The 14,008-nt window shown below is 42.2% G+C and overlaps 1 protein-coding gene across 3 annotated transcripts in view; it reads right to left on the bottom strand.

The window, feature by feature from the left end:
• The window catches only part of LOC126354587 (nucleolar protein dao-5-like), a 367,317-nt gene extending 353,681 nt beyond the window's left edge, over nucleotides 1-13,636 (bottom strand). For 2 of the 3 annotated variants that reach the window (XR_007565354.1, XR_007565353.1), the window contains exon 1: nucleotides 13,568-13,634. The gene's annotated coding sequence lies outside the window, so the exon portion shown is untranslated. Of the gene's footprint in view, nucleotides 1-13,567 lie in introns of all 3 variants that reach the window. The other variant, XM_050004336.1, reaches the window with a different exon arrangement.
• Nucleotides 13,637-14,008: the final 372 nt, after the last annotated feature.

Below are 14,008 nucleotides of genomic sequence, written 5' to 3'. Positions count from 1 at the left end.
GGGGCAGGGTGGCGGTCGCTGTTTAACTGATGCTAGTGTGAGGTGACTATTGTGCACAGTACTTAGAAACTTAGAAATTTATTAATGTATTTTCTTATTATGGACTGATGTACTGTTCAATGTTCCCCGAACGAACGGAAAACAAAAGGCTAACGAATATGATGTCTCCGGGATACGCAGCTTGTAAACTGAATTAAGCGTGCCTTACCTACGTTGCTGCATGTAGATATATCAACTGTGAGGATCCTACAAATACGGCGGTTTGCTGTTGCACCCACCAGGGGCGGCTTCGATCACGAGGGTCAGCAAGACGACGATCATTACTTGACTGCTCGCTCAAGAATTATGGACATACAACGCAGACGCCGACGACTCGATGACAACAGCAGCTAAGTGGAGACTGACTTTGAAAAATGGTAAAAAGCGGAACCCTCGAGCACTATTATTATAAATAATGTTGCAAAGTATTTTTGTAAAGCTCATGTTAGTTTTACACTGTCACGGATTTTCGTGTAACTGGAAATACCACTCTGATATGCAGTCCTCGGTAACTTTGAGAATTATAATTAAAATTTAATTCGTTCATTAAACGACTTTTTGTAATAGACTTTATGATGTTGCAAAACCCTTTAATTGGCGATACTGCCCTCACATTGCAAATAATTGCTATTACTGTCAACAAAATTCTTCTGGATACGGGCGGCATAGTCAATATTTAAAATTCTCCGACGTTTCAGCTACTGTTGCAAATATTGCCTCCTTCAGAGTTGACAGTGACAACGGCCGCGGAAACAAACGCATATAGCGAGTATTATTGTCGGCATTTGTTTGTTGAGTTATTTTAAAGCAAATTTTTGTATTAATTATCGTCGAATGCTGAGCAAATAGGTGCATTGTACAATTTCCGCCAGTACGTTAGCGCATAGCAGCCAACCACGAATAGCCACCGCGTTTAGTGAAGTACTGTGGTAGCGAGGCATTTTTTTTATTTTCGTAGATGTGTGAATACCCGGAATGTTAACAGTTTTCTGAGCCTTGCTTGCGCGTGTGGGCGTTATATGCAGTTAATAAAGGAAAATTCTTGGTTTTGTTACATCCAACCTTAAGTAAGCGGCATATTAGGTGATACGTATCAGGTACCCCTCCACTTGTATTAGAGGCCACTATTAACAAAATGTTTCGGGCTACTATGTCGTGGTCGGATGGATTTCACATTAAAACCCTACGAGTCTTCCACATCTGTAGGGGACATTTTGAAGGGGGATCGTAGCTTCTTTGTGGGTCCGATACGCATCCTGGCTCGCTACTGACTGCAGAAAAATTTCGTTTTCGCGAGGTTCCGCACAGTGGAGTGACGTCACGTACTTTGAATGCCCGGCGCAAGTGGTCGTTGTCGGTTGCCGTCGTCTACTGTTGCTATGTCCGCCTCCATAGAGCAGCGGTAGCGCTACGACCTACCACGCAAGGGAGCTTCCCGGCAAGGGATTGGGTGTTGTGTGCCTTTCATCATAATTTACATGCAAATCACCGAAGTGGCGTCGAAGGGGATATCCCGGCCAATTAACGCCAGTACTGTTGCTATCACCCCATGTGGAAGACTCGTACACATCTTGTTCAGCACCGGGTTCCAAATCTCATTTGGTTTCACCCCCTCCTCCTTCCTATTAAAATTCCCGGTGTGTTCTATAAGGTGTATGGCGTCTCCGTATAGCCTTTCATGGTATCCACATGTGGCTGCCAGTATTTGAATTCTATCAAAATTAATGTGGTGGTCTCCTGGCAGCAAAGCACATTCAACATCCGATCTCTCTGTCACTCACCTTCTTCAGTTGCGCCTGTGGTGTTCTAGTTGTTTTTTGAACGTTCTTCATATAGTAAATTACGTACACCTCCCCACAACTACACGGAACACTATAAATTCCTGCTTTTCCAGTGGTTTGCGAGCATCCGTTGCCAATTATAGATAATTCTGTATCTCCTGGGTAGTTTTGTAGATTACCAGGATGTTCCGCTTTGTCTAGATTTATCCTATGCGGTCCTTAACTGAAGGCAGGAAGACTTCCATAGGCGCTTGTGCACTGCTTTGCTTTTTTATTGGTAGTCTTGACGCTCTTTTTACCTCAGCGGAAGAAATTAACCAGTCTCGAGCAATGCATTGGTGAGGTGTTTCAATTCCGCGGCAAGCATAACTGATTCTCAGATGTTCTTCGCTGTATCCGCCAATGTTTTTACGATGCCTCGCTGTTGTGGGTGGCGTTTCGAAACCAGTGTAGGTAATGGTCTGTGCTCGCAGGTTTTCGGGAAACTGTGTGACCAAATCTACCATCTTCTTTCTTGAAAAGTAGCACATCAAAAAAATTTAATCTTCTGACTGCCTCATCCTCCATGGTAAACTGAATCTTCGGACTAATCCTGTTAAGATGCTTATGTAAACTTCCTGCTTCCTCTCTGCCATGCCTCCACAAAAAAAAAAAAACTTATTATATACGTAGCAGAAACAAATATTCGTTTTTTTCCGCAGTTTCCAGTGACTGCTCCTCGAAGTTATTTGATGAACACGGTCATTTCTAGTTAGATTAATATTTGAGACGCTACTGCTTCGTCACAAGCTGACAGAAAAACTAACTTCATCCCAGAGAATTGACGGTTATCCGTGGTGTATGAGAATCCCGCAAGTAATAAAAACTCCTTCCTCCAGATTCTATGCTGAGGGGAGACAAGGAATTCACTCGCCCGCCCCCTCCTCTCCCCGCCCCCTTGCAGACATCCATGCTGAAGACAGGTCCCTTCGCTTGCAGTTGTGAGGTAGGGAGATATTTAGCTAATTGGCCATATGCTCCGAACAGTCGACGTGGTCCGGGCCATTGATGCGAGAACCTCCCAACGTGATGCGGAAAAGCGACCAGTCTTCGATAATACGCAGGAAGAAATCAAAATACACCCATGAAATTTTGGAGAATGTTCGGGAATGTTTTATTCAAAGATATTTCCTTTTTCTCCGGCAACTCGTTGCTGACTAATATTGTTATTATCATTTAGTTACGCAAGTTACCTTTGTTTTTCTGATTGTAATTATCATTTATTCAGTTAGCTACCCAGTCTGAGGGCATAGAATAAAATGTACAGTAGTGTTGTCAACAGTATATACTGCGAGCAAATAGAACGAACAGGTTTGTTTCCAAGCAAGACACACAGAGCGTACTGTCGACATTTGCTCTGTTGCGTAGAAATTTTAAGTTCAGCATAGGTACAAATATAAATGGAGATAAAGAATGAAACGAAATGAAAATAACTGTATAATGGGCCACTGGACACTACCGGTCCCTTGCAGCAAAATGAAAATACCCCTGAACAACCTCTGAAATTCTGTCGAGGGATTCAATGTATAGTCAAAAAGTTTGTCATTCCTACTTTCCTTTTATTAAAAATGAAACACTTCTTACATATCCTTTTATTACTTCTATTGCTTGCACTCTTCACTGATACGCAACGAACAGTTAATTGTTCACAATTGCAGCAAATAAAAATAGTAAATTATTTGAATTTGAGGCCCAAAAATTATCCTAGTAGATTAAAACCTAATGAATTTTAAAAATCTGTTTTAGTGTAACTGTTTTATGCCTTTTTGTACAATCAATTATTGCCAGGTTCTGCTTTGTCGCATAGAGAACTTGCAAGAACTAGCACGTCTGGCGCAAAGAGTATGGAAAGGGAGATGGCACTTGATTATGACTATAAAATTCCATCGTTTTTGTTCTTAGGTTTAGTATGACAACTCAAGTCGCCAGCGATTTGTTCGCGAAATAACGACTATGGCGTATAGGCGTGAATCGTATGTGTTTTGATTTTTCTTTACGTTATTTACAAGTAGAACTGGCAAAAAGAAAATTACTGATGTTAAGATTTTAATGTAGACTCTTTCTTATTTTGTTTTCGTATAATCTGAAACGGACAATGTATGGTCGAAAACGGTTGCGACTGTTAACGCGTTATGTGACTGTGTGATACGTCAACCATTCTTGTCCGTGAAGAGAGTGTCGTTTCTTTCTCAAAAAGTGTGTCAAGTGGAATGCTCAATCATGACATCTTCCTGAGGTTGGGTTGGTTGTTCTTAGTTCTAATAACTCTAAAACAAATTATATTATAAAGACGTCACTTACTGGAGATATAGGGTAGGCTGTTTATTACCCCGACATGGATCAGTACGCAACACGCCAATGACCACCATAACGTTTAGCAGAAACTACGGTGGCTTCGCCGTCCTAGGACCACTGTTAACATCAGCTACTTTGGTTTAGCTCGTTCGCATTCCACGCCGCTAACCGCAAAATTTGAACCATATTTACACATACACTCTGCAAACTATTTTACGCTGAAAATATCAGTCACACAATAACACTCGCATATGCCTTCAGCGGCAGATGGCTATCTGTACGTTTCCTTAGGCAGCCTGACAGATCTGATGTTATTTCTCTGTTCTGTATTTCAGATGTTTCGTTGTTGACGTTGAACTGCTACGGAGGTCATTCTCGAATAGCTGCCTCCATTCGTTAGATCATAGTCAGCTAGTATGCTAGCGGGCTATGGTGAAACTGACTCTCTCCTATGCATAGAGCAACATTCTAGGACAGGTCGACCTAGAAAGTATATGACATTTCTATAATAGATGCACTTGACTTTCCCAGGATTTCTTCTATTACTCTATTTCTCATGCACGTTCCGTATTACTGTCCTCACGTAATCGCACAGTTTAATGTCGCTTTGCAATATTTCTTCAGTGTATTTAAAGAATATGTAAGCATATTACTGATATAATCGGAGATATCAGCTGTTGTTTATGATCATTACACTACTTTATTCCCAAGCAATAAAATGTAATGTAACATTCAGATCATCAAATGGAAGTCCAACAATAAACACTTGGGGAACTTTCGATGACATTATGACTACTTAACTTTTTGAGGTACTATAAACTTTTATGCATTTTGTAACAGAGTACACGGTAGGATCTTTATTTTGAAATTGCATATCAGTTCAGCGTATCACAGTGCTCACAAGTTTCACTGTGTGTGGGCAAGTATATATGATAGAGTACTCTTTAACCATTTAGCAATGTTGTGGGCAGGAGTTTTAATGTTATTGACATGAGAAGCACATTTGTAACATCAGTGATATCATTTTCAGGTGTGGGCGACGTATAAGGTATTCGCAACAATGTATTTTCACTGAACACAAACGTAATTTAATATGACGTGTATGTGGCATTTGACAATTCATGCTGTTGCACGTCCCGCCATTTACATGCTCCTTATTTCAAAGGTATAGCGTTCTCGCCTCAGTACAGGTTAAAAAATTGATGTCCCATGTACTTCTGTCATACGCATCGTTTTACGAGTTGTGTGTGATGGGATGATTGTGAAATGCCGTACAACACACAGGTGACTCTGGTCCGTTTAGCCACGAATCTTGAGGTATGATTGTCGATGAGAGATAGGTGGTCTGAGAGATTCCCCCAATCGTTTTGTTTTTCTTGGCGGTTATCAACCGACCTTGTATTTCTGCAGAATGCAGCACCAGCAGCGCACAAATGGGAGCGATGATGATCATTTCCGACGAGCCGTTTATCTTCACACTGCCATCAATTTTTGTTAGACAAATTGTGCACCATACTAATGCCTTTCCACCACACCGAGGTACTTAATGTAACTGGCGACGATTTTCAGAACGTCACTTCGATTGTTCCATGAATTGTTATTTAACAACCACAATGTTCATAATAAATTTTTCTTAATCAATTTGGTATTGTTGTTTTATTACAACATTGGTGTTAATACTTACCGTGTTATTTGTTTATTAGCAACTAACGAACCTGGCAGTGCTTTGCAATTGCTAAATATATATAGTAACTGGATATACGTCTTAATCTCCTCCTGCCCGTAGCATTTTCCATCTCCCTCTCCTGCCACCCTTCCCTGTCAGTCATCTCGTCCACCCCGTCTCTCTGCATCTCCCCCTTCCACCCTGGTATGCCCACCTTCTCCACCCCTCCCCCAAACCCTGTCAATCTCATCTTCTCCTCATTACACATCTCTCTGGCGGGGACCGTCGGTTATTTTTACTGGCAATGACACATTGATTGGGAAATAAAGCCACTTAAAATGAATGGGTAATATAGTTGGTACCATTGGTATAGAGGGTATGAGAGAGATCTCTCTATCTGCTGCATCTGCGACTATGGTTCCTTCAATGAGAGCATTCCGCATAGTTCTTATCTGCGAATAGGTAGGATTACAAAGTTTCGGAGGATTCGTATTCCGCTGTAGTATTCTAATCATAAGTCGGTAAATCATAAATAAGCCTTTCTCACTTCTGTTAAAACAGATTGCGAGGAAGGAAAAAAAATCTGCATTTTCATATGTGTACAACATTTGTTTAAAATTATGTATAGCAAAAAGAATATACATTGGAAAACAATTTATCTAATGGTGCAAATGCACTGCTAGTGTAGCTATAACCGACTGCGAGGAAGAAGACGGAACCACACATTTTCACAGCACGGAACAACATCGCATTTTATTTCTGGCAGTCGGTTTTAGCAAGTAATCTGTGCATTCAGGTTTAAAAAAATATAGTCCATGGCCATCCAAATGTTTATTGAAGTAAATCAGTCAGAAAGTTTCGATATTTTTGCACCAACGTTTACGCTTTATATATAATATACATTCTGAAAATATATATACTATTGGTTCGTGTAAAAATTGGGAGTAAATCAGTCAAGAACGTCATAAGATTATATATATAACTGTGTGTGTATGAAATATGCTGCCTATCTCCATTTGAATATACATTAGAGAGTCTTGGAAAAGTTTGAAGTGAATCGGTAAGGAATTTTTCAAGATTTTTGCTAACAACGTTTCTCCCTGTATCTTATTTATGAATTTATATAAGATATATGTTAAAAAATATATATAGCCTTCATCCATCGGAATTTTTATTAGAGCTTCGTGTAAAAATATGTAGTAAATCAGTCAAGAATTTTTCGATACTTTTGGACGCAATGTTTGAAACTTGTCTAAACGGTGCTTACAACCTTACTCTGTAATGTGGCAAAATAATGACACCATCAAGAATGTTCAAATGTGTGTGAATTCCTAAGGGACCAAACTGCTGAGGTCATCGGTCCCTAGACTTACACACTACTTAAAGTAACTTATGCTAAGAGCAACATACACACCCATGCCCTAAGAAGGACTCGAACCTCCGGCGGTAGGGGCCGAACAGTCCGTGACATGGTGCTTCAAACCGCGTGGCCACTCCGCGCGGCAATTACACCATCAATCTCGGGCTTGGTGATGCTTCAAACAGCAAGGTGCCGATACAAACGAAAAATAGAAAAGCAGAGCTCAGAAGTTCATGTGACGTGTAAGTTCGGTTAATGATGTCACACTGACACTGTATGGATTACCCAAGACACATAAGAACAACGTTCCACTGAGACCGATCGTTAGCGCTCCTGGCTCACCGACATATAAACTGGCAAAACACTTGGCCTCTCTGCTCCAGCCACACGTGGGGAAGACCGACACTTACATTAAGGACTCATGACATTTCATTGAGAAGCTGAAGAAACTGAAACTTGCACAAAACGACATCCTGGTCAGCTTTGATGTTTTTTCGTTTATTTGCGAAAGTGCCACTCAGTGACGCTCTGGAGCAAATCGGTTCCATTTTCCCGCAAGACATCAGAAAGCTTTTCCATGCATGTCTCACCACGAGCTATTTCACGTGGAATGGTGATTTCTACGAACGGATGGAAGGTGTCGCCTTGGATAGTACTCTCAGTCCAGTGGTGGCCAACTTCTTCATGGAACAATTCGAAGCACAGGCACTGGACTCGGCGACTTGCAAAGCTAAGGTGAGGCATAGTTACGTCGATGATACTTTCGTGGTGTGGAGCCATGGTGAAGGACAGCTCGGTGACTTCCTAAGTCACTTGAACAGCCTCCATGCCAACATAACATTTACCATGGAAGTAGAAAAGGACAAGAAACTGCCATTTCTAGATGTGCTCGTCACAAGGGACTGCGAAAACCTGGGACACAGCGTGTATCGAAAACCGACACACACGGACCGATACCTGCACAAACTGTCAAACCACCACCCGAGCCAGAAAAGAGGTATGATTAGTACGCTCGTAACGAGAGCAGAACGAATATGTGAGCCGCAACACCTCAAACGAGAAATGCAACACCTGGAAACTGTCCTGAGGAGCATAGGGTACTCCACAAATTACATTAGAAGTGTAACTGAGCCAAACACTCGGCGAAGTAAGGAACAAGAAAAAAAATGTCGGCCTTTCTGCCACACATTCCCTAGTGACAGACACAATCGGCCGTACATTGCGCAAGACATGGCGTAAAGACGATTTTCAAACCGACAAGGAAGATCAAAGTGTGTCTTAGATCGGCGAAGGAGAAAAGAGACCCACTTGCAATATCGGGAATATACCGTATACCATGCACGTGCGGAAAAGTTTATGTCGGAATGACTGGACGATCCATTAACACCAGGATCAAAGAGCGTAAGCGAGATTGCAGGATGGGGCAGGTGGAGAAATCGGCCGTGGCAGAGCACGCACTGAATGAGACCGACCACGTAATAAAATTCGCCGACATGGAAGTTCTGACTGTAGAGAAGCATTATCATACACGCTTGTTCAGAGAAGCTGCAGTAATACAAAAACACGCGAACAGTTTGAAGAAGAAAGAGGAAAGCCTTAAGGTAAACGGGTCCTGGCTTCCCGTACCGCAGCTAACGACCGTCGCAGGTAGCAAGAGGAGAACCGCACCGGAAATGACCGCGGAGAAGCCCTCGGACGTCGGCGCGCCAGGTACATACAGTCTGCGGCCGCGAGCTCGGCTCCAGTTCACCACCGGCAATGCAGGGTGAAGCTTTGACAATGCCAGCCACTCGTGCTCGCGAAACGACAGAAAAATCATTAGATGAACGTCGGCCGAAGAACCCGAGACAGAAGCCAATAGGCAGTTTGGCACTGTTGACACCGCCTGGTCGATTCAACCCATCCAGCGGACATCACAGGGTAGCAATTCAATTGAACGTGGTATCACCCACTTGGAGTGCACTGCAATGGCAATTTTTGCTCTGGTGTGTGGTGTGGAACCATTAGGAACCGTTCAAAACCATTTGACTAAATCTGAACGTGAACTGAAGCAGCAGAGTGTCCTTAGGCTTTTCCAGTGTACCTCTTTCACGCCCTCCTGTGACGTGCTCACAGAGGGGTGCAAAACTGACACATGTATGAATAAAATGGAAAAGGGTCGCTCTAAGATATCCCAGTTCTGTAACATTCTTTGCGGCGTCCACACACATTTATTGAGAATTTTAAAAATGTACCTTTATAGAGAAAACCTGTGAAGTATCCCGAGTCTCCTGCTGGTAGGCAACCACTTGACACACCTCTGAGGCCAGTGGTCAGTGGTCTGTCTGCAGGCGTACAGCAGTATTTCACAGATTGTCTCTGCAAAGGCACATTCTTAAAATATTTCATAAATTTGGATTGGTGCCACCGAAGATTTTGCCAAACCAAGGGTTCTCAGGGAGACGCTTTGCCATTTTATTTACACATGTGTCAATGACACAGCTCTCCATGAGCACATCATGGGAGGGCAAGAAAGAGAAACACTGCAAAAGCATAAGGACCCTTTGCTGCTTCAGATGACTTCCAAATTTCCTCGACTGGTTTTGAACGTGCCCTAGTGGTTCCTCACTGTACACCAGGGCAATAATTGTGGTCATACTGCACTCCCAAGAGAGGAGAGCAAGTTCAATCGTGTTGCAGCCCCATTGATATCCTTAGAGATGCGTTGAATCACCCAGGAGGGTGTCATCAACGTCTTCCCATCGCACATCGCTCTGTAAACTGTCGTTTTCGAACGCATAATGTGTGGGAATCAACGTCACAAGGAGAGGCGTGGTTCCAGTGAGGCCATTTATACCACATCTTGAGGCTTTTTAGTTTCCATGTTGAGTGGCGGTGTGTCTGAATTGCTTTCCTCGGCCACCGGTGAGAAAGATGAATGATTTCAACGCTGGAAGTCACGGTTATGACTTCCATCGTAGAGGCGTCAAAAGAAAGGGTAAAAAGTGGTAATAGGGTGTGTGACGACATTCCAGTCTTGTGACACGGTGCCATTGACGAGAACTGTGGTTAAATTGATGCCATGTGGCATCATTAACTCAGTTTACACGTCACATGAACTTCTGAACTCTGGTCTTTCTTTTGCATGGGTCTAGACCTCGCCGTTTGAAGTGTCGTCGAGCCCAAGTGTGACAACGCAGGGCGCCACTCTTTTGCACCATTACAGAGAAATGCTGTAGGCATCATCTTAGAGCCAAATTTCAAACTTATGCTTCAGAATCGTAGACAATTACAGGGTTTCGAAAAAGTTATCCTTGAATTCTGCGTAGGTTTCGAACCAATGTAGTCTCATGATGAGATGGAAGTGTCACAGGAATTTATCGTACACCAAGTGTAGCTATACGCTATCATCATGGTGCTGGCGAAAATGAGGGCAGTTTACTTATCGATAACGAAACGTTTATGAAGCGGAGAGGTTGTTACTTTTTGGGCACTTACAGCGTACTGGATCGAGTTATTCATAGCGAATCCGTTTCCCAGGTAATACATGTATATTTACATGTATTACCTGATAATACAAATTATGGAACGGATTTTCTGTGGATATCAAGATGCAGTGCACTCTAACTTCCCAAAACATAATAATCTTTCCGTTTCATAAACGTTTCATTCACGTCATTTTCGCCAGTATCGTCACCACAATGTCCCACAAAACTGGGTCCATGATATGATGTTCCTGTAACACCTCCGTCTGATGATGGTCTGCACTGGTTCGAAAGTACATCACATCAAAAATAAAAAAAGCGACTGGGTGCATATTTATGCCCAAATAAATCCCCAATAGAATTCACAGTTGCAGTTCGTCATCCATAATGGGTATCCTGAAAAAAATAATTTTACTCGACTGAAGATTCCTATGCACGTAGTGTATTTCCCTCACTAATAAAATGCGTGTTGCTAATGTCTACATCACTCAAACGCTAGGGATTTAGGTGCAAATAAAACAAGATTTTCAGTAAAACAACAAACTTGTATCTCTTTTTGAAGAAAACAGCTGAAGCATGTCTGCTAACAAATTTTAATCGTCGATCAATGAGACATTTTTGTACTGTTAATTTAAAAGGTTTGAATTTTACTTCACATTACATCTTTTGTGGCAATCTCCATTCAGCGAACTAGGGAGTGCTTAACGGTTCATTCTGTTGTGGGTAAGTAGTCATTTGCTTACAGAAAGGAATAATATCAGACTGTTCATTTTACTGCAATCAGAAACTGCTGTATGGCGATGACACGTTTATTGTACAAGTGTGGCAATAATTAAAAATATTTCAGAATATAACACTTTGTTAGCAACTTAATTACTTTTGTAAAAATATAGTAACCAGCAGTAGCAGATTATATATAAATTCTGAGCAGTATAACTTATTTTAAAAATGCTCTTGTGTGTTTCTGATTGAAATACATCTTATACAAGTAAAAGGACGTGTGCTTATTTTTTGATCGTTCGTTGTCTGACAAAGTATTGATTCCGAAAGTTGTATATTATACTACTTAAACGCTACAAGAGGTTTTCGGCAGATTGCGAATTGAGCCTTCTCCTTGGTGAATACTCAGTTATGAAAGGCAGTTCTCGTGACTTCCTGTCGCTACATGTCTATAACAACCGAATCGGATCAGACCATACATATAACCATTCGCTTGTTACGGGGCATCGCCTAATGAAAGATTTCTTTGGGCAAATCTCTCATAATGATGAATACAAATGCAGGCAAACAAATATCGGGTGGGAACTCTTCTAGGGAAAAAACACACACACATACAAATTCACACATAGACAGTGACAAAGAAGAAGTATAGTTTAGTCACTGAGAATATAATGAAGCTCTGAACTGACTGAGAACTGCAAGCTGCACATTTATTAACTTTAAATTAGTCACGAAGTGTGCTCGAATAGATTTAATTTTCGCTCGGGCGGATATATATTGACTGTAAATCGGTGGGCGACAATGTTTACGTAATACCGAATTTCAAAAAGGCGGTACGTTTCACTATGACGAGGAAAATGCGAGTTTTTTCATACAAAAAAAACAACGTGTTGCTGCTGCTGTCAGCTTTCAGCGGAAAGAAAATGTCACTTTAGATGGTAGCATTTCAATTGTAATAAGTACCCTAGCCGACATCCGCACAAAGGCTGAATGACGTAAAACCCTCTGTCACCGCTTTTGTTGCGTTAACGGTGCAAAATATCGGAATGGGATTTTCATCAAATAGTTATATTAAAAAGAGAGCGAACGGTTTTGTTGTACATCTAATATTCTTACCTGTTGTTTCAGTCCAGATACTTACAGAAGTAGTTTTTTTTTAATGGAACGATTGAACTTTTAAAGACATTCGAAAAAAACGATTACAATGCTATAAAGTTTGTTGACGAGGCCGCTGAAATACTATGCAAAGGGGTGATCGGTGAAATATGCCAAAAGTGAAGGCAAAGATGCCGTAATCGGCTGTTGCGGTGGAAATACCACCAAATGGGGCGGCAATGTTTGTTTTAGAGGCAAGCAGATAGGCCCACTAAGATTAAAGATAATTATTCGGACCTTCTTCAAACGACATAGTTACGGATGTAGCTAATATTTTTATAAATAGAAATCTGTACTAACTTCTTGCGTATCAGGAGGCTTTTGGAAGGCTATTTCTGATATGTTTGTTGTGGTGAAGAGCGTTTCTGAAATCAAGGGAACAGTCGAAAGATTTGAAACAAAGACAATGAGAACCCCTGTTGGCTGTGTTTCCATCACAACAGTCGACAAAGGTCTTCCAGATTTTCAACATTAGCATATTTCAGGGATATTCTTCCGAGAATTTGCAACGCCAACTCTATCTAGCGTTATATCACTGAATTCGTCTTTCCAAGAGCTTTCGAATACCGTTAATAAGTTTGGTATCGTTCTATTAAAAAATACTTGCTCCAATATCTTGGTAAGAGGATTGAGCACGCAATGAAATTATGTATCTCTCTAATTTTTATAATTTGCCGAAAGCCTCGAGTAGTTATCTTGAACCGTTCGCGAAATGTAAGCGATGTTACGTCTTACGAAAAATATTTTCCGGAGCGTAAGTACTGCAGTGGGTTTTTGAGTATGAAATACAGCTTGTTTTGTAAACACAAAAAAATAGCAGTTTCCGTTAAAAACATGTGTGTTTGGAATTATCCGAGTTTTCCGGTTATCTGTGCTGTCTCGGGTCCGCATTCGCGCGGATAAGCGGAAGCTTGCCGTATATAGAATAATTACGAGCAAACGTAGGAGACGGCGCGAAATGCTGGCTCGCCCCCCACCAAGTATGCAGCCCGCATCGCATCGCGCCGGCCGCCAGCAGTGGCGGCGGCGGCGGCGGCCGCGCGCTCACCTGCTCCGGAGGGCGTCCTCTGCAGTCGACGTGGTGGGCTGCCTGTCTGCGTATCACATCGCTACTGGCCGAGCGGGCGTCGGCGTCGGCGCCACGGCGCCTGCGCACACACCCCGCCTGCCGGCCGCGCCACCTGCCGCCGCGCTGGAGCGCAGGGGCTGCGGACCGGCTATGTTCCAGATCACTCTGCTTCGGAGAACACTCGCTAGCACGGAGCGTCCACTCGTAGAAGCGCAAACGAGTGGCTGTAGTATTTATTGCGTCTGTGTTTCACTCGACAGATAAAAGCTGTACCTAATAAACTATAGTATGATTAAAATTACTTGATAGATGCTACTTCTCGCGTTGGAGCTGGTTTCTTCCAATCGGCGCGCTGAATGTCACGCCCGAACAGTTCGCCGTTGTCAAACTGCCACAACAGTTGGTCACTTCACTTCCAGT

This window comes from Schistocerca gregaria, chromosome 3 (genome assembly GCF_023897955.1).
Source record: "Schistocerca gregaria isolate iqSchGreg1 chromosome 3, iqSchGreg1.2, whole genome shotgun sequence".
In the NCBI taxonomy this organism is placed as follows: domain Eukaryota; kingdom Metazoa; phylum Arthropoda; class Insecta; order Orthoptera; family Acrididae; genus Schistocerca; species Schistocerca gregaria.
This window is presented reverse-complemented; position numbering and strand designations above follow the sequence as displayed.